A 22,429-nucleotide genomic window follows, 5' to 3' on the forward strand; every position below is an offset into this window, starting at 1 on the left:
GCCTTTTGTCAACAGCAACAAAAGCAAAAAGCAGCTGAACTCTAGTTAATAAATCATTTTCTGGAGGTAGAAAAATAAGATGCCAAGCAGTTAATACTATTTGCAATTCTTAAACAGAAAAAAAATGAGAAGTTTTTGATAGTAAAACATATTTCACATATATATTTCTGTATATATTCATGCTGCAATGGTTAAAAAAAAAATCTCTCTGGGTTCCAGTATGCCTCTCCAAATGTGGAATCACCCATCTGTAGTTCGTCTTGTTTCCTAAATACTGAACGAATCCAGTGGTATTTTAATTTGATGCAAGTCTACATCATAATACCAACTCCATCAACTTTTATGCATGTGTGCATATATTAAAAATATAAAAAATTTGAAATATAAAACCATGGATCACATGAAAGAGCCATAACATTTTCCATCCATTTGTATCTTCCCCTGCCCGGGGATAAGATCCAAAAATCATAATAACAATGAAGTAGCTAAAAAGAGGTCAAGATGCTTTAAAAGCTCATATTTTAAAACCATAAAAATCATTATTTAAATGTCTGACATACATCAAGTTTAAGTATAAATCAAGTGAAAACAATAAAAGCTGATTAAACATCATCATGAGCTGTCATTAATCCATGCTTGTTATCCAAAAAAAGATAAGGAAGGATAGACAGCATATATGCAAAGAAGAATGTGCTTTTCATCATCTTTTCGAGTGACCTTATCCTTCTTCCAGATGGTCAATATAAGCAACAACATACAGAAGGTAAATTTCATACCAGATCTACCATATGAATACTACAAGACTGCATTAGTACCTGCGCAAGCCTGGTCAAACAGGAATTACAACTTTCTGTGAGCTTTGACCAGAAATAGAACCTTAAAAACAATAAACAAGATTTAAAAAAATAATAAAGAAAAAACAGTAGAACTTGTAAAATGTTGTCTTATTTTCAGTTGGGATGGAATTGTTTTCTTCAGTGTTTCTGGTATGATGCTATGTTTTGGTTCTAGAAAAAAAAACAAAAACCAACAGTTGATAACCCTAACTTTTATACTTGCTGTTAAGCTGGGTTGTACAGAGCCAAGGCCATTCTCAGTGAAGGGCCCAAAATATGATATATTTATCATAATTATGATAATAAGTATTGTTTTCCATTTCTCTATCTTAGTAGATAGTTTTATTTATAAGGTTTATTCTGTCTTACTTCCCCCTCCCCCTCACACACCTCACAGAACCTGAATATTCTCCTTATACAGCCATGAAGTTTAGGCTTAGTTTTCTACACTACCCCAGAGCTAAGCTGAAGGACAAACAGATATTTCAGCTGGCACAGCCTCCTGTGGGCAAGGAAGGAGGATACACATTTCACTCTTCTCACCTCCAAACACTGTCTTCCCTGCCTACAGTTACTAGAGACACGGGCACTAATCAGCAGGCTTCCTGCCTCAAATTAAGGTAATTATTGAGATGATAGCCTTTTGGTCTTTTACACTATCTTTCCATAGAAGAGATGAGTTTAGACAGAAAACAGCACATTTATGGGCACATTTATTGGAGAAAGTTCTCTCATTGGCACAGAGACTCATGCAGCACATTCTCTGGTTTCCCCAGACCTCTGTAGATGAACACAAAGGTGAAGCTGTCCAAAGCCTTTACACCTGCCAATCACAGCAGTTCTACTACAGACAGAAGCTGACAAACCTTCAAAAAAGATCACAGAGATGACAGAAGGGGAAGGCACTGGACATAGTCATGACAGTCTGACTGCACATGGGAATGCAATCAAGAAAGAGTTGTACATTTTATCTGAGGACACTCGTGGCACATAATTCAGGCCCAATGCCACACACACTAACAGTAGGAAAGAAGGAGGAGGGCATGCTGAACACACCCACTCTCCACACTGTCTTTCCAGATAGCAAGGGCATAGGTCAGAGTAAAATGGATTATCTTCCCTGTAAACCACAGCCAAGTGTATCAATGCTGCGTCACAACCCCTGTGATTCAGAGACCCTCAACAGAGCTCTGAAAGGCAGGCACAGAAAACTAATGTTTCCTGTGGTGACTAATGGACATAGTTACTGGTCTCTTCTGCTTAGGCAGATTTGGGAACTTTAGAGTGTACCTGAGCAGCACATCACTGACCCACAAGCAGAAGCAGAGCAGACAAACAAAGCTAACACCCAGACACCAACTCCAAACAGAGGTTTGCCAGAAACACTCTCAGAGTTTGTATATGATAATTTCTGCTGAAAATAAATGGATTTTTCAGACTATGTCATTCTGTAAACATCATCAACAATTGCAAGTAAAAGAGGCAGTGGGGATTTTAGCGTCTCTTATTCATCCACACTCCATGGAATAATTCTTTGTTAAAAACTTAATCTCTCTCTTTCAAAGCATCATGTGTTGTCCCTCATCTTACTCAGCTAATGTATGCACATTTGTAGAGAATGTCAAGTTCCTTTGATAGCACAGATAAGAGAACACTTCATTCTAAAGAGTGAGCCCTTATCATAACAATAGTGATATTCCAGTCATACTGTATTTTTCACTCAAATCAGAAAAGCCTTGGAACAGTCATCAGGAGATTCACCAACTTTTTATCTATATCTAACTAAACAATTTACTCAAAATAAAAAAGAACATTTGTTTCTTTCAGGTCTATCTAGCCATCATTTAAAACCTCAAAGAAAATGCCTAAAATCCAAATGCTGTGGAATAATGGACAGTAGATGTAGAAACATCTTAGTTTTTGACATCAAGCCAAACAGGCTTTCCTTGTTCACTGTGCCTCTGTACCATAGCTAGCATATATCTTGACTATGAAGAAAGACTCTTAATCATTGGAACTGTTTACTTTTATGTGTTTGATATTTAAAATAAATAAATAAATTAATTAATTAAATAAAATAAATTGTGTTTATATCCATTCAAAGTGACATACAGATTCTTAAACAATTATTTTAGCATTCAATAAGAAATAGAGCTGGATCATTTTTGTTTGGCTGGTATTTTTGTTTTGTTTTTTTTTAATGACCAGAAGCTATATTTGCACATAAACTAGTAACAATCATGCAGTTACTGTATTTGCACTTAGTTATCAAAATATGGCAAAATGAATACAACAGATCTTAATAGAATGTTGAGGTTTTTTCTTCTTGTGTAAGGTGATCTGTGATTATGATTATTCTTGCCACTCTTACTGCTCAACAATGACACAGCTGGATGCTAAACAATACTGAAATCGATGTACCTTCATTGCCAGATTTACTAAACAGAAAATACAAAATGCAGTGGCAGGCCTGAAACTGAAGTTCAAAACATGTACCTTCCCCCCCACACACACACCCTCTGAATGCTGCTGTTACAGTGATTCTTAAGAGAGAGAGAGTAAGGCTTCATACATCAGGGCCTGTGATTAGACTGATTGTGAATTGCCCATTTATCTCAAATTGTAGTTTTTTCCCCTCTTTTCACATCAACTCCAGCACTACTTCCATTACTAGATCTGCAAAGTCATCCTGACTAATCACTCTAATGTATTTCAAAGCCTACTCCCTACTTTCTGCACCAGTAGAAAAAGCACAGGTCCACAACCTCATCTACTTCAGTATTTCATGATTAAAAAAAAAAAAAAGAAAAGAAAAGAAAAAAGAAAACCACCAATATAAAACACTTTTCTTCCTCATCCCCATGAGAATGAGAGACTAAATCACAGCGTTCAAACAGCCAAACAGCTTTGGAGCCATAAGCAACATTCCCTCGACTTGTGTGTGCTCCTGATCTTTATCAGAGATTATAACATAATTTTTTTTAGCTGATCCAAAACTCCCATCTCTAACCAATGAAAGCCAGTTGGTAAAGACTATTGGTAAAGTCTGTTGACAGTCTCAGGATTACTGGCAAATGAGAACGTTATTGAGAATTTAATAAAATTGTCTATTTTTGAATGAGGGGAAAAAACAACACTAAAATCTCTTGACTGAAAGACAAGCTTTGGACGCAAGAAACTATTTTGAAGTAATAGGTCCTTAAATACAGTAGTTCTCAAGAAATTCCACATAAGTTTTGCTCAAAGATCTGGGCAAACAGGACCTGATCTGCAACTGAGATAGTGAAAGCTTTCTGCCTTAGAGGAAAGTGTTGCCAGTTCCCTGCAATGACCAGAGAAATCATTCCACTTCTGAGCACTAAAATGCAGAATGCAGGACTGCAAAGTATCACCATATCTATGCTTTGACACAAACTGTCAAGGTATCTTGAAGATATGGGAATTTAAACAAAATAATGTTGCCTTTGACTAATAAAATCCTTACTGTGCTTCTAATTGAACTCTACCCTGTCACTTCTCCTTTTCCCAGTAATGATTTTTTAAAACCTTGTGTTACTTTGGTTCGGACTCTATTGCTTTTTGTTTAAAGAAATAAAAAAATAAAAAATAAAAAATGGAACCCTATGCTACTGCAAGACATCAGGGAAAATAAATAAATAAATATATATATAAATATATCAGTAAATAAAAAAATTAACTCAGGAAAAAAATGCAAATCCTAAGAGTTTCAGCAAGGTCTGAGTTGCTGTTTGAACTTCAAAATAACTGGGAAGCGTCTTGGACTACAGTAACAAAAGGAAAAAAAGAAATATGATTGCTACCACAGACTACATAGAATCCATTGTAGCTCTACACAACAAGAAACATTTAACATATAACTTCTTACATAGAGTCCTGCACAGAATTTTTCTCCAGTGCAGGTATTGTATGTGCATGCCGTAGAACCACAGAACCATAAGAGCTGGAAGGGACCCTTGTAGACCATCTAGTTTAACTGTCCTGCCAAAGCAGAGTCCCTTACAGGGAAAAACATGAGGAAGCATATAAGCAGGTTTTGAATATGTCTCCACAGTCAGATGAGGCAACTTGTTCCAGCATTCTGTAAACCTTTAAGATTTTCCTCACATTCATATGGAACTTCATGTGTTCTGGTTTGTGCCCATTGCCACTTCTCCTGTCTCTGAGAATCATTGAGAAGAGCCTGGTTCCATCCACTTGACTCCCACCTGTTAGATATTTATAACACTTATAAGATTCCCTATCAAGCCAAGGAAAATAAAAATCAGCATTTAAGAACTTCTTTGTGAGAGATGCATTTTTAAAACCAATATATAAACAAATGCATAATCTACTTCTACACGATAGAGAGAATTCCTAGATAAAAAAAAAAGCTAGTGTAGACTTAACAGTAATATATTTGCAGTGAAAGCATGCACAGTATTTCAAGGCCTACATCAAATAGTTTTCCTTTTGCACATTCAACCATCTTCAAAATATTAGCAGGGGAAAAGTGACTAGAGAAGGTATAGAGAGGGCATTTTTAAAAGGGAGGGGCGCGGAGGGATGAGGGGGGGGGAAGACTTGAATAAATATGAGGAAAAGAACCACACTTGTTTTACTCTCTCACGTTAACACCTGCAAGTCTAGCACAGTTCACCTTAAGTAATTTATTTTATCACTGCAATGTACATATGATCTCAAGTGGAATCAGAAGGTATTCTGTTTTTTTGTTTGTTTGTTTTTAAGAGATGAACTTGGTACACAGCTTTTAAAAAATCATTTTGCTTAGCAGGCTTTACTTTGTGCTTCTCATGTCTATAACTGCTTCCATTTACATTTTTACTGCATTTCAGTTCAATTCAATTTAAACTCTAAGCAAGGTCTTCCATATGGAGAAAAATCCAGACCTGATTCTGAGGGCAGCATACAATGCCATAAATGGCACAAACTTTTTTTCATATCTCTCTACCTTATATTCAAACAAATGGTCTCATGCACAACAGACTCCTTCATGTGGAATGATGGTAAAATATGCTTTTCACATCAGAAAACAGATTTGTGCATTCCAAACATGTTCCATAGGAATTATTTGTGTACAAGTAGAGACAGCTGACTGAAAAACCACAAGGCCACAGCAAACACTGCCAGGTTCTATGAAAATTAGCCAACATATGAAAGGACAATGACTGTGATATTTATGCACGGAATACTCTCCAGCCTCCCAAGGGCCAGCTGATGTCACATCTACCCAATGGTGCCAGTAATCACATTGCCTATTCAATAAAATGTAGTTGTGTCACAACAGACCCAGAAGATCATTCTCATACTGCAATTATTAGTTTTTAATCTGCTACGTCCAGTGGTTGTTTTTCCACACAGGAATTTTTCTGCATGAGTAGGAGAGCATCTTTCTGAAATAAAAGGAAGAGGGAATCTGACATAATCTGTGTTGGCAGTAGAAAGATGCTTGGAGGTACAGAGAACCCCTTGACTTCATAGTCTTATTGGTGACATGCAAAGTTCTCTCCTAAAAAATACACTTTTAAAAGCAGGGCAAGTCATTCTTCCACTGTGTTAGACAACAAGTCCTCAGTAACTGGGAAATAAGGGAAGGAGGCAAGACGGAAATGCTCTGCTGATCTTCACAGAGCAAACTGATGCTGGCCCCCCAATCACAGTCCTGAGAGGGCAGCTCAGAGCTCCTGAAATTTTTACCCAGGGACTGAGAAGCTGAGACAGCCAGTCTGACACAATCACTAATTACAAGCCACCAGTGAGAGACCATTGTAGGAGCAACTACATCTCAGAGCTCTACCCCAGGTAGTATTTAGGGTCTGGACTCTCAAAAAGGGCCTACAACAGCACAGAATTATGTCTTCCTCATAGTCCCATTCAACTGCATTCTAAATGCTCCATCCACAATACAGTCTCTACTCATCATACAAATCATGAGCTGATACTCACAAATCTCATTATTTTCCCCCAAATTATACATCTCCCTCATGAGAAAAGATCGGAAATGAGGCTCTACAGATAAATGGTGTTTAGCTCTGAAGGGAAATCTTCTGATGCGGCTGTTCAAGGGTTTCAGCTAATTACACTGATTAACCAGATTGATAAAAATTCAGAGCACACTTATACATTCACTGAGGTGTATGTGTATCAATGCAAAAAAACAAGAGAGCTGTTAAAGTCTCTGGACAGATATATTCCTTGATCACTTTTCTTAACCCTGATAACCTAGTCTTGTGTTAGGATCTCTCTACCAGTTCAAAAGATGTTAATTCATAGTTTTCTGAAGCCAGAAGTTCCTACTTACACAGGTGGAACATCATGAGATGATTTTCCCCACTGTGGCAACAAAATCATAAGGATTAACGACAGACATATTGAAAAATCAATTTTAAGATAAGCAATCTAATTACCTAATTTTAATGTTAGCATTTGCATTGCATTTGGGCCTTCTCTTTAAATGTTTTTCCACTGTTAGAGGAGCAAATTTGCAATCATGTTGAACTAAAACATGTGTGATGGCATTTAAGCACCTAAACACCTGAACAGCAGAGTTTCATAGCCAGAAACATAACAGTAGCACTTACATCCTCAAAAATCCCTGACGTGTTTACTGAAAATCAGCACTATATATAGCTATGATCTTGTAAATGAAGTTCACCTAATTAGCAAGTAAAAAGCCATTAAGGAAAGGAAGGTTTTCGTGAGATAGCACCACTCAAAGCAACTTCAATCTGAAAGGATGTGCAAGAACACAGCACATTCACAGTGTATGGCCTGAACCACTAGTTGAGCTCTGGGAGCACAGGTGAAGGCAACTCTCCGGTGTAACCAGAAGGGATGGAGCCTGGCTTCACCTCTCTTGGACCTCATTTAAGGGCTGACTGCCAACAAGGAAGGATCTCTTGTTGGAGTTCCCTGCTCTGTGGAGTTTCTTCTGTGAGCCTAGATCCTCAGAGACAGGTGAGCATTTCTCTTCTTTCTTTTGTAACATCTTCCCATTGTGCTGGTCCCTCTACCATTACACATAGGTTTCTTGAAAATCCTACATAAGTTTAAAACATTGCAAGTATGAGTAGCTGCAGGATTCATATGCAGAGGGTCCTGCACTACACATCCCAGACACAAAAAGAAAACTGCTCAGCTGTGGTACTCAACAAGTCAGCCTCACCTAGAGTGAAGCTCAAGTGACCTCAGTTCCTTCATCTTTCAAGCTAGGCTTAGAAAAATAACTGCTCAGGTGATGCAGATCACCGTCCCTCCAGACTAGGCTAGCAATACCGCCCTGCCTGCTGTTACAGGCTTGTCTCTACAACTCCAAGTTGTAAATATTCATTTGTAAACCTAGATATCAGTATAAGATTGCAAAATTTCACCTGTTTCTGATACAAACCAATAAGCCAAAGGAATGCTCTTTTACAACATCCTCCTGAGCCATTCATACCCAGAAATTTTCAAGATTCTTCCACAGACTTGTGTAAACACTTTTTCCTGAAACTTGATAATCCCAACAGGCTTATAATATTAATGAGAGGCTGTTAATGTTTAATTTTCTTGTAAGGCACAGGCGAACAGGTGCACTTTAAAGCATAACATGAAATATTTGAGACAAAGTATTTCTTATTATCAAAAGGTTTACCAGATTTAAAAGGTTTAAAAGATTTTAGTTCCACATTAGTGGGTATTTTGTTCCTCTCTAGAGAGCTGGTAACATTTAGCCAGGCTCTAGGAGTAACCTTTAAGATGTTGCTTACAAAGGCACCACAAGGGATATTTCAAGATACACAGGCTGGGAACTTTTCTTTGCGATAAGGGAGGAATGACAGAGGGATGAATAAGAATGTCCAAAAAGTACTCATTTGTGGTGTATTATATGCAAAAGGCTAGTTAATCTAAACCAAGACATACCGTAGATAAACATTTCAATTATGTCTCTTAGCTATTCCTCTCCAGGTTCTCAAAGCTAATATAAGAAAGAGACAGAAGCACTTATTTAGAAACAGAAATAATCATTAACTGAAGCTAGATAGACAAGCCTATTCAGATGAAGTTTTTCCCAAAGATTTTTCAGGCACACAGTGCTGGAGATTATACAGAACACTCTATCAGTAAATCATAGAATCATTAAGGTTGGAAAAGACCTTTAAGATCATCAGATCCAACCATCAACCATTCATCACCACGTCCACTAAACCATGACCCAAACTGCTACATCTACCCATTTCTTTAACACCTCCAGGGAAAGTTACACCACTTTTTCCCTGGGCAGCCTGTTCCAATGCTTGACTACTCTTTTGGATATTTTTTCCTCACATCCAACCTGAACCTCCCCTAATGCAATTGAAGACCATTACCACTCATCCTGTCTCTAGCCACCTAACAGAAGAGGCCAATCCTTATCATCCCACAATCTTCTTATTCGGGTAGCTGAAAAAAAAAAATGCAGTAAGATTTTCCTGGAGTCTCCTACTCTCCAGATTAAACAATGCCAGTAACCTCAGCCAATCCCCATGATACCTGTGCTCTGGATATGCTCTAGGGCCTCAGTGTCTTACAGTGAGGAGGCCAAAACTGAATGCGGTACTCAGGGTGTAGCCTAAGCAGTGCCAAGGAACAACCACCTCCATAGTCCTGCTTACTACACAGTTTCTGAAATAAACCAAAATGCCAATATCCTTTTGGCCACTTTAGCCAATCTAGTGTCCATAAGGAGAAAAGGTTCATCTTTCATATTGGGTACAAATGTATTCATTACAGCTTTAAGGGGTTCAATTGCTTTTTGCAGTTCCAACCATTTGCCTGACCTCACATGAAACAAAATCTTCCCTGTGAATGTAGCACTGGAGGCTAATTTTCACATGGAAAGTTGATAGAACAAGGAGGAATCATTTTAAGTTAGAAAGGGGGAGATTTAAATTAGATGTTAAGAGGATATTCTTTACTCAGTGGGTGACAAGGCACAGGAATAAGTTTTCCAAAGAGTCTGTGAATGCCCCTGGAGGTGATCAAGGCCAGGTAGGCTGGGTGGGGTCATGAGCACAGACTGATCTAGAGGGTAGAAACTGCCCATGACAAGGAGGTTGGAGCTAGATGATCTTTAAGGTTGTTTATCACCTCAGACATTCTACAAGTCTATGTATGACAGAAAGGCTTTACTTTCCCAAGTGAAATTAGCCAATGAGGAGTTGTGTATTAAATAAAAGACATTAACATACCCTTAGGGCTTGTGGAAGACTTGACCTTTTGATGTCAAGGTTTACATGGACAGCATACCTTACTTTTGAGTAGGTTATTTAAAAGGAAATTAAGTCTAAGTCCAACTCCCACGAGAAAAAATAAAAATAAAAAAAAGAATCACAGCTACTTGCGTATCAGTGTTTGAAAATTGATAGGCACCTTATTGATTTGGAGGTTCCAATAACAAGGCCATATCAAGGAAAACTCCAAAATTAAATGTTAATATTCTGGAATCCCTGTTTATAAATAAATAAATAAACAAATAAATAAAAATAGGAGAATTTTTAAGATATACCCATGCAGCAAGCCTCTGAATAACATGATCACAAGGACAATATATATGAAACATGAGTTGCAAATGATGCTGAACTCTACTGTATGTCAAGTCTTTTTAAAAAGTCCATCAAAATATAGAGATCCTAGGATAATCAACCTTTATTAATGTACAAATAAACAAAAATAGACAGACTCTGTCTATTCTAAGCCACATACCAGTTATATTTACTGCCAATGTCTTCAGAGTTTTCTTGCAGGTAAATCTGTTCTGTAAGATGCCATGAAAGTTTTGAAGACAACAGTGGAAGGTGGAGTCAGTTACCCAAACTAGTCCACAAGCTTCAAAATGATATAGACTTTTTATAGTTCATAAATCACACCAGAGTTCAGCTATATGAGAGTACAGCAGAAAGCACTTGGACAAATTGAACGCATTGGGAACGATGCACAGCCAGCATCATTCAGTTCATCGTTCAGATCATCCAGTGATCACTACTAGAACTGCTACAACAGTGTGATCTATTTTGCTGCTTTGGTATAACTTATGAAAACTCCTAAGCCTATCTGAGCATTCATCAGGTTTTGGAAACAAGCATCCTTCATAGTTAACATAAAAACAATGACATAACATAAAAGCACTCCCAAAATATCCCAGTCTCAGCCTTTTCATAAGTAGGGTAACACACTAGAGATCCACTTCAGAACAACACTCTTCTCTCATACTCCATTTCCCTCCACGTTGCTCAGAAAGAATCATTGCTTGCTTCAGACTTCAAGACAAAAGACACCATGCTCAGCACATTCATTCCTGCCTTTTGGTGGTCATTCTGCACAGGACAACAATTGCCTTTTCATTAACTCCCAGTAAAACAACATAGCAAATGTTAGCTTAAAAAAAAAAAACAAAAAACAAACAAAAAAAAAACCCTTCTTTAAAAATCTTTACAAATGGATTTAGATTAGATCAAACGTATAATAGGAAGAACTTAGAGAATACATCAGTTTCCTGACATGCATTTGTTTGTATGCCACTGTCATTAAACACCATACTGCAGTATTTTACTTACAAATTGTTTTTTGTCACTGTCTTTTTAAAGAATTTGTGGTACTGTTATTTCACATAGGTTCTCCTGACTGGAGTTATCAACATCATTTTATAAAGCTCTCAAAGGTTTACTACTGAACAAAGCATTCAGGGCTCCAATGTTGTTCTTTCCAAGTTATAGCCACATCTTATAAAATCATTGCTCTTAGAAGACATTCATCAAGCGGGTACTCAAGGAAAAAAGAAGTCCGGTGATACATTACTTACAGAAGCGTTAGCTCCTACTTGGAACTGTGGAAAACATTTTACAGGTACTCTTTTCTTTGGCACAAGGAAGCATCAGGGCAGGTCACTTTGAGCTTTCCTACTCTTTATCAATTGGTGGTAATTGTCCAAGAAGGCAAGATAAAAAGCAGAAGAGAACAAATGGAATTACTGCTACAAATACAGGCAGGAATCCAGGCACAAGCTATGGCTGAAGTACTTACTGCACAGTTCAGGCACTGTTCAATACAACAATCTAATTTTTAAGGCAAAGGCTGAGAAAATATCCCAGATAATTAAAATACACAGAACAGAGTAGAATGTGAAGAAGAACAAGGTGGCTATGTATAATTCATGGAAGACTGAACTTTGAAAACAAATAAGGGTAGATAATAGATAATAGTCTCTTGTGGGTTGGAAGGGACCTTAGAGATCATCGAGTCCAACCCCCGGGATTCGAGCCTCTGTGTAGCAGAGCGGCACTTCTACCACTTGCACCACAGGGGGGATTTGAACCCAGGTCCCGGTGTTGCAAGGCAGCATTCATACCACTGCACCACCGGGGTAGTGATTATACCCTTTCATAGCATCAGTATCTGAAAATCTCACTAGCAGCCAGACTACAAAAATCAGTTTGAAGCACTCAGGATGTTTATGTGCAGCTTGATAGTTTTGTTTTGTCTTTTCTTCTGTAAAGCATGCATACACAATGATTTGACTCATATGACCCAGAGCAATTGTCTTGCCTATGTTAGATACCAGCCAGTATGGGAAGAGAGCTGACACAAACACAGTCTGTGTTTTGCTACACAAGAATTCCAATTGCCAGACTTTCTCAAGTGATCTAGGCACAACATACAGTATATTTGTATTCTGACAGATTGCTCCACCACATAAAGCATTGAGAAGTCTAAACCTACACACCAGAGTGGGGGTTTCATGTTATACCATTGGCTAATCATGCCTGCTCCTCTCTGTAAAATGAGCATTCTTAGGCTATCTTCCTATAAAGTGTATAATTTTTATCCACTCAAATACAAGATCATTCTTAGTTCCTCTTGGTTAGGATGCCCACAACCAGAGTCTGTGAATTCCTGTGTTTTCTTTTGGCCTATTTCCTGCTAACATCTTTTCTCTCTCTATGATCAACACACTGTCTCTGCCTTGGACCTTCTCAATCAGATTCACTGAGAAGGCCCAGAAAGGACAAACAAACTTCAGATGGATTACACTGTGGAAGGTACACATAACTTCCCCTTAGCTATCAACATATTTCCAAAAACATGCAGAGCTGACTCAAGATCACGACTGGAGTCTGAGCACTATTCAGCTTCCTCCCACAGCTCCTGTGAAGTGGCTTCAAGCAGTAGCAATTACTTTGTGTACCCCTTGTATACTGATCTGTCAAGGCTTTGCCTTACAGTCATGCATGGATTGCTCTGCATTAATATTATCAGCTTGCAAGACGTAGCAACAACAATAAGTAAAAAAGAAGGCAGTCCTGTGCTTTCAGAATCCACAGGGGATTGGGCTTGTCTGAGTGCAGAAAAGAAAGTTGTCGACATCATTTAGGAACTTAAGAGCTCTGAATATGTTCCTCAGACTGCTCAGACTGTCTTTAATATCCAAGAAAGTCAATGCAGGCTGGCCAAACAGGGGAAAAAAAAAACAAGCAAGCAAAACCCTGGAGAGCATAATAGAAAAGACTTAGATTTTTTTAATATATTTTATTTTTTAATAAAAGAAAACAAAAGATCACACACAAAGGACAGCATTCAAAGAGAAGAAAGGGAAAGTCTATAGCAACAGGACTCAGAGAAGGATAAGAAAAGGAGCAAAGCATTTTACTTATGAGAGCTGCAATGAAAGTAATGCCTCCTATTTTATTATTACTCTCATCCACAATGTCAGAGGTGGGTACTTGTGATATGGTAGTAGAGGCTGAATCTTCCCACCAATATTCCCTTGCATTTTGTTGCCAAGTGACAAATAGCAGCAAAAGGGCAGTCTGACAAAATGGTACCTGACATGAAAGTATATATGAAGCAAAGAGGTGTCATTGAATTCCTCCATGTGTAAAAAAAACATCAATGCTTGCTAAATGTTTCTGAAGAGTAAAGAATGGACGTGAGCACACTGAGACCGTGGGTTGTGTGTTTCATCAGTGACAACCGTGAGTCATCTCTCTGGTGAAAATTCTTACGAGAGCTATACGCAGGCTCCTGTCCATTGCTGAAAAAATGCATAGCTAATGGTGCTGAATGTTTTGAAAGAGTGTCTTGTGCTGAAAATCTGCTTTTCCAGAGTTTTATTGTGTTCTTTATATCCACTGTATTTTCCATGGATATAAACAGGAGGCATGACTTATGGAACAACCTACATAGAATGCTACATGAAGAGGGAACTTACAGTGACCAGGGAACCAACCAAAAGGCCACGCATCAATACAGCAGAGCTAAAGCTTTGTTTGTTATGAACACTGCCTGGCACACAGTATATGATATACAGGACACACATCTATCCGGTTAGGTTGATCACACTTATTCTGAACTGAGAAGCGCAACATTGTCATAGATGTGCTCCAAAAAGAAACACAAAGCAAATGATAGTAATATGTGTATTATTATAAGAAACACAGTGCTGATTAACTCATTAATGTGCAGCAATACACAGAAATAGGTATACTTTTGCCTTAATGCAGGCAACAATCACATGCTGTTCTATTCCATTAGGTACTGCGCACCATCAGTATGAGATCTTGTACACAAGACAGTGTTGTGGAGTGCACACTTCAAACTGAAAATACCAAGTTCTACATTCCAAACTGCTTTATCTAATGCACTAACAACACAATTTATCTACTTGTTATTCCTTGTTAAATGTTTTCTAGAATGAAATATCACAATGAAGTTGGATATTCTAGGTCAGACCCTTCAGCTTCAGTGAAACCTGCAACTTTTTAATATGATTTCCTCCCACTTTTGGAAGGACACAGATGAATTATAGTTTGCATGTTTAACTATTCCTGGTCAACTGGGCCTAGTGATATTCTTCCTTTTTCTCTTAGCATGCTAAATATCCTGATTTATAGACAGTTAACTACTTTGTCTATAACTGGCTCTGAGACTGATCAGCCTCATACATTAAAATCATTTTTATAACTCCCCACACACATCAAGTAATGACAATGATGCAAAATTGTGGCTGCTTTGAAGGTGACAAGGCAAACAGGGCAGACTCATTCATCCACTGATGAACTGGCTGTTCAAGCTAAGATTCTTTATCATTTTTCAAAGGTTTGCAGTGACAAGAATTATCACTACAGAGTCTCTCCAAAAATGATTTGATATTACTGCTCCCTAAACTCAAATCAACTCTTCCACATCTCCATCCCATGCACATATGCACATCTGCCTGCATCCTTTCTGGATGCAAGCTACAGCACATCCTCACATTACAACTATCAGTTTATGACATATTTTTTTCTAGGCAAGAGCAGCACACAAAGGTATAATTTCTTTAATGTATCAACAAAATAATAGCAGAAAAAAAAGAGACATAAAATATTTTCCTGCTAATATCAGACAGAAAATTCTGTGAGACCAATGAAATCTTTGTTTCTTTTCCATCAGTTATACTGTCTTTAACTTTTTTTCCTTTTTTTCTCACCACAGTGGCTTGTAGCCACTCACAGAAACAAAAATTAGGCCACAATCATGGGATACATTATTCTTTTTGCAGAAAGCTTCTGAGTTGGTTTGTATTTGCATTGCAAATACCGATGGCCCTAAAGAAAATGCAGGGGAAAAAATAGTTTCACCATGAGCAACAGCTATTCATTAGCAAGCAATTAGCTTAGTAATAAGTTCCCATTCCTCAGTTTGGGATATTTCAACAAATACTAGTAAAATTATTATGATAAAAGTTGAAGACATAATATTCAACTACTAACAGCCCACAAACCATTTGTCTTCTCATGACAGACATGAGAGGTTCTAATTACACTGAACATTTCAAGGAAAGATTGAATGTTTGCCAGACAACTTTCCATTGATTGCCTTTAAAGCATAGTGCTGGACTGCTGAAGGGAAAACACAGATTCTTGGCTCCAGGTAATTAACTTTCATGTTGTTTTTTTCTTAAGCCCTAATGAAGCCCCCTTGAAGCCTTCATTACCAAAGGGCATTTGTTAATAAAAATAAAAAAAAAAAACAAAAAAACAACAACAACAAAAAACAGCCAGCAGCCCTCTTTCCCTCCCCCTCTTTTCTATAAAATTCCCTCCACTATACATTTCTCAGGACTCAGTAATGTCTTTGAAGTGAATAATAATGCTTTGAAAAGTGCAAAGCGTGAGGGATTCTTAGTAAGACAGGACAAAACAGGAATGAGGGAATAGCTGGGACAGAAGAGATACCCAGACAGAGAGAGAGTGCTTGACAAAGATATAAGCAGAAGGGAAGGCAGAACTATATCATGATAGTGTTATTTCACAAACTAATGTAGTTAAACTGATGGGGAAAAAAAGTCTTTAGAAGTGCAGTAATTTGGCATCCAAATCTCAGGGAGATATAACATTTCTTAGAGACAGTAAATAAACTGTCTAGATTTCATAAGGTAAGAAATAAGATTTCCAATTGACACCAGCAGCAGAGTTTCCAGGATGCATCTGCTCAGATATTTAACGTGTTTAGTGTATTTGGCAGGGATTGCCACAATGAAGACTCCAATACAACAGCAGCAAATCCTCTTGTTTCAGCTACAAATATGTACTGTTGAAACAGCTGAGATATAACTGCCACCTAAGGGAATGTGATCTCTTCTGCTGGCCCCACAGATGACAGTGGACTGCAGCGAAGCAACTGCAATTTTTGAACATATCCCAATGCTTGACCACTTTTTTAATCAATGTTTCTGTGAAGTCATGTAATTCTGATCTCTTAATTCATGAGACAAACATACAAATATTTGCCCTAAAAATTTCTACAGTATTACTTTTGCAGATTGTTGGTCTGCACCTGGGTACAGAAGGAGGGTCAAGATAGGAGGTCCGTTTCTTCCGTCAAATCTAGTGAGCCAAATCCCAGCCTGGAACCACTTCCATAATGGAACAAAATTTGTTACGATTTTGTTTTCATCTATTTTGTATATTACTACATCTTTTCAAGATATTAATCCAATCCTTTCTGTATCCAAAACCTACACAAGAAATAGGAGCTAATAGCTATCTTTCCTTCTTGCTTTGGCAAGAGATTTTGGCATACAAAGAGCTTCACTACCATTTGCTAGAAAGCCTGCACCCATGTGGAAGAAATTCTTAGAGTTTCCAAGTTTCACAGTGTTTCTGCTGACTTTGTTAGCCCATGACCCCATCACACTGAAGGAACAACAGTCACACTGTAACCTGAACAGTAAAACTTAGGTAGCAGATCCTGGCAATTTATGAAAGGACTCAGAATACTCTCGATAATCCTAATGTTGAAGTGATGTTTTTTGCAACACCATTAATCCAAAGAGATGTGAATTCTTTTGAGTTCATGAACAAAATTTGCATTTTCCAAATCAGTTAGTTTTTCTGCCAAAAGCTTTTGTTGTTTTGTTTAGTTTATTTAAGATTTTTGTTTGGGTTGGCTTTGATTGAATTTAGGGGGCATGTTTTTTTCTTTGGCAGAGGGACAGGCAGGGGAGAGCAGGAGGGAGGTAGGGAAAATTGTAGTTTTGTTGCTCCAAACATTATTCCTACTTGAGCAATTTACTTAGCTTTTGGGAGAGCATCTGAATGATACATACTGAGCATCGTAGATTTCCTGAGGTACCCTGTTCTATTAAGGCATACGAAAGAACACAATTACTGATTTTCTATGTAAAGGTTATGCCAATGATTTCTCTAGCTTACTGTGCTTTTCTGAAACTAGAGTTTACTTTTCTTATTTCAGGATATTTTTCAGCCCAGGCTGAACTTTCTATAATAAGTAGCTAGAAGAGGTATGTGCTTACAGTAAATATTTATTGGGAGCAGGACAGAGACTAATATAATCTCTTTCTTTTAAAAAATATCTACTGGAAATACAGACATACTATTGTACTAAAGAGATCAGAAAGAGTAGAAGCTAAGACTGCCTGAAATGTGATAATAGTAGCATGCAAAAATCCAAACAATTAGAGGCGGCATCTACATCCAAACCACTTCCAAAAGAGTATTAAAACCGGCACAGAACTCAGATTTTTCAGTTCAGGACTATTTGTAGCCACTGATACAAATTATGAATTTTCACTGAACTAGTCTTTGTATCCAAAGCCCATTATTGCTTTTTATCACTTCATTTGGCAGAGGAAATTGAGTTCCCTTCAGAACTGCCTAACCACCAGTGATAAGCCAAAGTATCCATTCCAGATCTTTGACATTACAGATAGTAGAAGCAGTTTATCTGATTACAGAGGAGAAAAACCTGACCCACAGTGCAAAATGTTGTAGCATTTTGTAAATTCCTGTTAAGCTGGATTGGAAACAACCACTGATTAAGGAACAAACAAATCATTTCAAATCACTCTGAAACTACATTGTTTGAAGTTTTCATTTTGAATAAGATGCCATACATTTTACTTTTACATGGATGCTTCAACCAAGACAGATATATTATACACCTGTCACCAACTCCAAGATGAAACTTCAGCTTTCATAGTAATGCTAAAGATTAAGGAGGCAAAAGGAAGCAAAATATATGATTGCTTATGTCACATGGCAACATAACTGTTTGTATGTTTGTTTTCTTCCTCACTAATCTATTAGAACAAAGACACAAGACAGTGCTACTGGCAGCTAATGAAAAATTGTCTCTAGTAGCAGAGAGGCTTGCAGTGTAACGGAAGCCATTGCACTCAGAGTCCTAAGTCTTAATATCCCTATTTGCATTGTGGTCTAGATGCAGACTGTGATGGCCTCAAGGGATTCAGGTGTGAAAATAAACTAGCTTTGCATGTATTCTAGTGGGGCATATCAGAAAGCTGATACAAATTGATGGGAGATGCATTACCCTCATAATTGCACTTCCCAGTGAGTGCATCTATGCCGCAACTCATTGTGGCAGGGACAGTGACAAGCAAATATTCAGTCCTGAGAGTAGAATAGAAAATGCTTTCATCAGTTTATTCGGAGATGGTTTGTGTTTCTTCTCAGGAAATGTACTTTCATGGGCAATCCATATTTTAGGCCCCAGGATAATCAGAATGGAAAACACCAGTCAATTGCTATTTCATTCTTCTTCTATTCAGGTTCTTATATTCACACTCATCACTGCAATACTTGAGTGCTTTCCAGCAGTGCATTAAGTGATATGACTAACATCTGTCACGTGCTGGTGTCCTCACCCCTCCCCAGGGGCAAAATCATGTGCAGTGGAGTGTTTTGTTTTATTAGACAGACTGCTATATATTTTGTTAGGAAAGACAAGGTCAAATATATGCACTTTTCACCTAGAACAGAAGGTGCCTTGGTTTGCATTGGTCCCAGCTCCCGTGGGAGTTCAATCCACAAACATAATCCAAGCTCAAGAAAGCTTTATCACTACGTAGCTTTTCGTCTTGCTGATGGCCACAGTAGTCACCTACAGGTCTATCGTAGAATTTTTACCTCTCTTACAGTAAATAGACATAGGAACTCTAAAGTTATTTTATCTTAGGAAATTGTGGGGGGAAACTGACAGAAGGGAAGAACTGGGATGAGAATCACGATCCCCTACTACATGCTACATCATTTGTTTAAACTCACCAAGAAAAAGCATACAAAAAAACATAATGAATTTGGTCACCTTAGTGGTTCCCTCACATGCATGGTTACCATAAATGACCTTGCACCCAAAACAAATTCGGCCTGGAGAGCATAACAGAAAAGAAGTTGTCAAAATGCAACCAGCAGGGAAGGCAGTTTCCAACTTTCTCCAAAAATAAAATAAAATAAAAGATCAGTCTAGGCACTTCCACAGGGCTATTCAAACCAGAGGCCAAGTGAATTAAGACCAGTACATTTTCATGTTCTGTTTACCCCTGCTTTTTTTTTATTATTATTATTATTATTATTTGCTGATGCAACCACTCACAAACCATGCCATTTACTGCCATTTCATTTCCTAACAGAAACACTGATCTGTAACTTTGCTTGCTAAAAAAAGCAAACAAACATCTTTTTTTACTTTATTTTTAAAGTAAGTTGTTGTGGGATTTGATTCTAACTCACTTCATTACAAAACAAGGACAAAATCTCAACCTTTTCCTAAGGGTTTATTATCAACAAAAAATCCAGTGAGATTTAAAAACAAAGGCAAGTGAAGCTGACCCATTTTTAGATGTTAAAATAAAGCACCAGCACCCTCTATCAGAATATTTCAAGAACTGGCAAGAGAACTGTGGTTTATCTTGAGCAGAAAATATGCCTTTAGTAGATATTTAATATGTACCGCAATTCTTGTAAGTCTACTTTAATTAAAGTACTATTTCTGTTTTAAATTTGACATGGACCACTAGCATCCAGAGCTCTGCTTTACACAGATATTCTTGAGAGCTGTAGAGCAAATTGTTATGCAGTATCACTCAGATAAAGGCCTGCAATAAGAGAAGTGATAATGAAGACAGCAGCTGTTACTAAATTAGAAAAACAAGACAGATTTGTTGGCAAACATTAACAATCTGGGAAACTTTTTTGCAAGTTCAACACTTCTTCAAAGAGTCCTTATTTCAGTTCCTTCAATGGAGTGAGATGGCACCAGTGAAATTGCTTCACAGCAGACTTATGGCCTTCCTAAGACAGGTTGCTACTGCTCAGGCTGATACCCTTCATAGAGAAGTAATGTTACTCCTGACAGTCCATGCAATGCCTTTCTTACCATAAGGTTTGACTTCAGGGAAGCATTCCAGAAGGAAAACCTAAATGTCCAGCATCTTCCCCTTCCTAAATAATAGGTGCCACATAGTCAGCAGCAGAACATATTTCTACTATGTTCCTAACCAAAATCCTTAACTGCTATAGCAACAAACCTCCTTCAGTACCAAGTTGCACAGTTTTTCCAATAACATTTATTTCTAAACCTTACAAAAAATGTTAGAATGGCAGAAAACAGTCAGTAGATACTCATTACACGTTTCAGAAGTCACATTTTATGCGGTGCATGCATTTTATTCTTCACAGTTACCTTGAATAATCAGGATCTTAGCCCTTTCTCATTAAGGGAACTCAAAACTTCCATAGTGCCTTAAACAATACCACCAAAATTAAGGCTCCAAACAAAGCAGCATTTTTCTTGCAGATTCCCTAGGCTCTGTGCTTATTTGCCAGAGTAACTCAAGTCTTCTAATATCAGTGTGTACAGTGAGCCTTAAAAGGGAAGGAAATTAATAGTGCTGTAGTAATGGTACTACTTTCAGAGGGTCAAAAATCTATCTGGGAACAAAATGATTTTCTGTAAGACTGAATAGACTTTCAGCATAAAACCACGGCAAGTGAAGAAAAAGAATAAATTAAATCCAAATTGCAGCAATCACTGGTGAAAATCTACACACCTTTTCTCTGAGATTTCAAATAGTAAGGATATTAAACATTTTAAAAAAACCATATTGCATGCTGCAATATACTGCATAGTTAAGGTCATCAACATAAAAATATATATACACACACCAAAAAAAGTTGTTGGGTTTGTATTTTATCTTCTATATTAAATGGTATTTCCTGTATAAAACGAGTTGTTTTAGGAAAAAAAAAAACAACTTCGGAAAGAACAGTTTCATAACAAAGATATGGGAATAGATAAGAATGAATAATACTATCTGCCTCAGATCAAAGGCTAGACATAAGACATACACTTAATTTTCTTCTGTGTTAACCCTCCTTAGCAGTTCCTTCCTACCCAAAACAAACACATGCCAGTCAAAACCAATATTGCACACTGTGCAAGGTTTTCCATATCTCTTTTCATCATTACAAAGCCAACAGTGTTTAATTGCATTCTAGATCAGAATAGCTCCAAAACCAGAATTGTTTTCTACTGTCTGTCTAACACAGAATTCACGAAATTCTCCAACCGTGTAATTTCCTGATGGACTCCTTCTAATCTTCCGGGCATTTAAAAAGTTCACAATCACAAAAGACCACTTTCTGCCTTCACTTACATTCCTTATCCTAATGAAGCTGAAACCCGTGTAGCATCAGTCATTCTATCAGCAGAAGGACACCAGAATCTTACCCTCTGAACACAAACAAAATGCATAGATCAGATTAAGTAAATGCATATTCTGCTAAATGACTTACCCAAACAAAGTATAGCATACAAAGCAGTTGAGCATATGAGCAACAGTCTGAAGAGTAAAGATCAAGAACTCTGGTCCCAATTCTGCTACAGACACTGTTCTGATAACTGATATGTTTTCAGATATGCAGCAACTCCATTACTTCAACTGTAAGAGAAAAGTAGATAAACTCAGTACTTGCTTCACAGGGCAGCTGAACACATTTTCATAGCAGGATCTCAAAAACTGTAATTGGATCTGACTCTTGTGATTGTGTAACACTGAACTGACTTTAGCAGGACATTTGACAAGAATGTTGTAGCATAACTTCTATGGCTATAGCGAATACACAAAATTAGTGAATGCTGGCCAGACATTTCTAGTATGAAAAGCACTATATAAATACAGACAGTTACTGTTGCAGCATATCCATCCTAAGAGAAAAGAATGACATTTCTGGAGCTGTTCTGGGAGCTGAGGTGAA

General features: G+C 37.6%; 1 long non-coding RNA gene across 1 annotated transcript in view; it reads right to left on the reverse strand.

The window, feature by feature from the left end:
• LOC107313620 overlaps window positions 1-22,131 on the reverse strand; it is a 118,652-nt gene extending 96,521 nt beyond the window's left edge. The window contains exon 1 of the long non-coding RNA XR_001555093.2: window positions 21,968-22,131. This is a non-coding gene — a long non-coding RNA (uncharacterized LOC107313620). The remainder of the gene's footprint in view (window positions 1-21,967) is intronic.
• Between the last annotated feature and the right edge of the window lie 298 nt (window positions 22,132-22,429).

The sequence above is a fragment of the Coturnix japonica genome, chromosome 4 (assembly GCF_001577835.2).
Source record: "Coturnix japonica isolate 7356 chromosome 4, Coturnix japonica 2.1, whole genome shotgun sequence".
Taxonomy (NCBI): domain Eukaryota; kingdom Metazoa; phylum Chordata; class Aves; order Galliformes; family Phasianidae; genus Coturnix; species Coturnix japonica.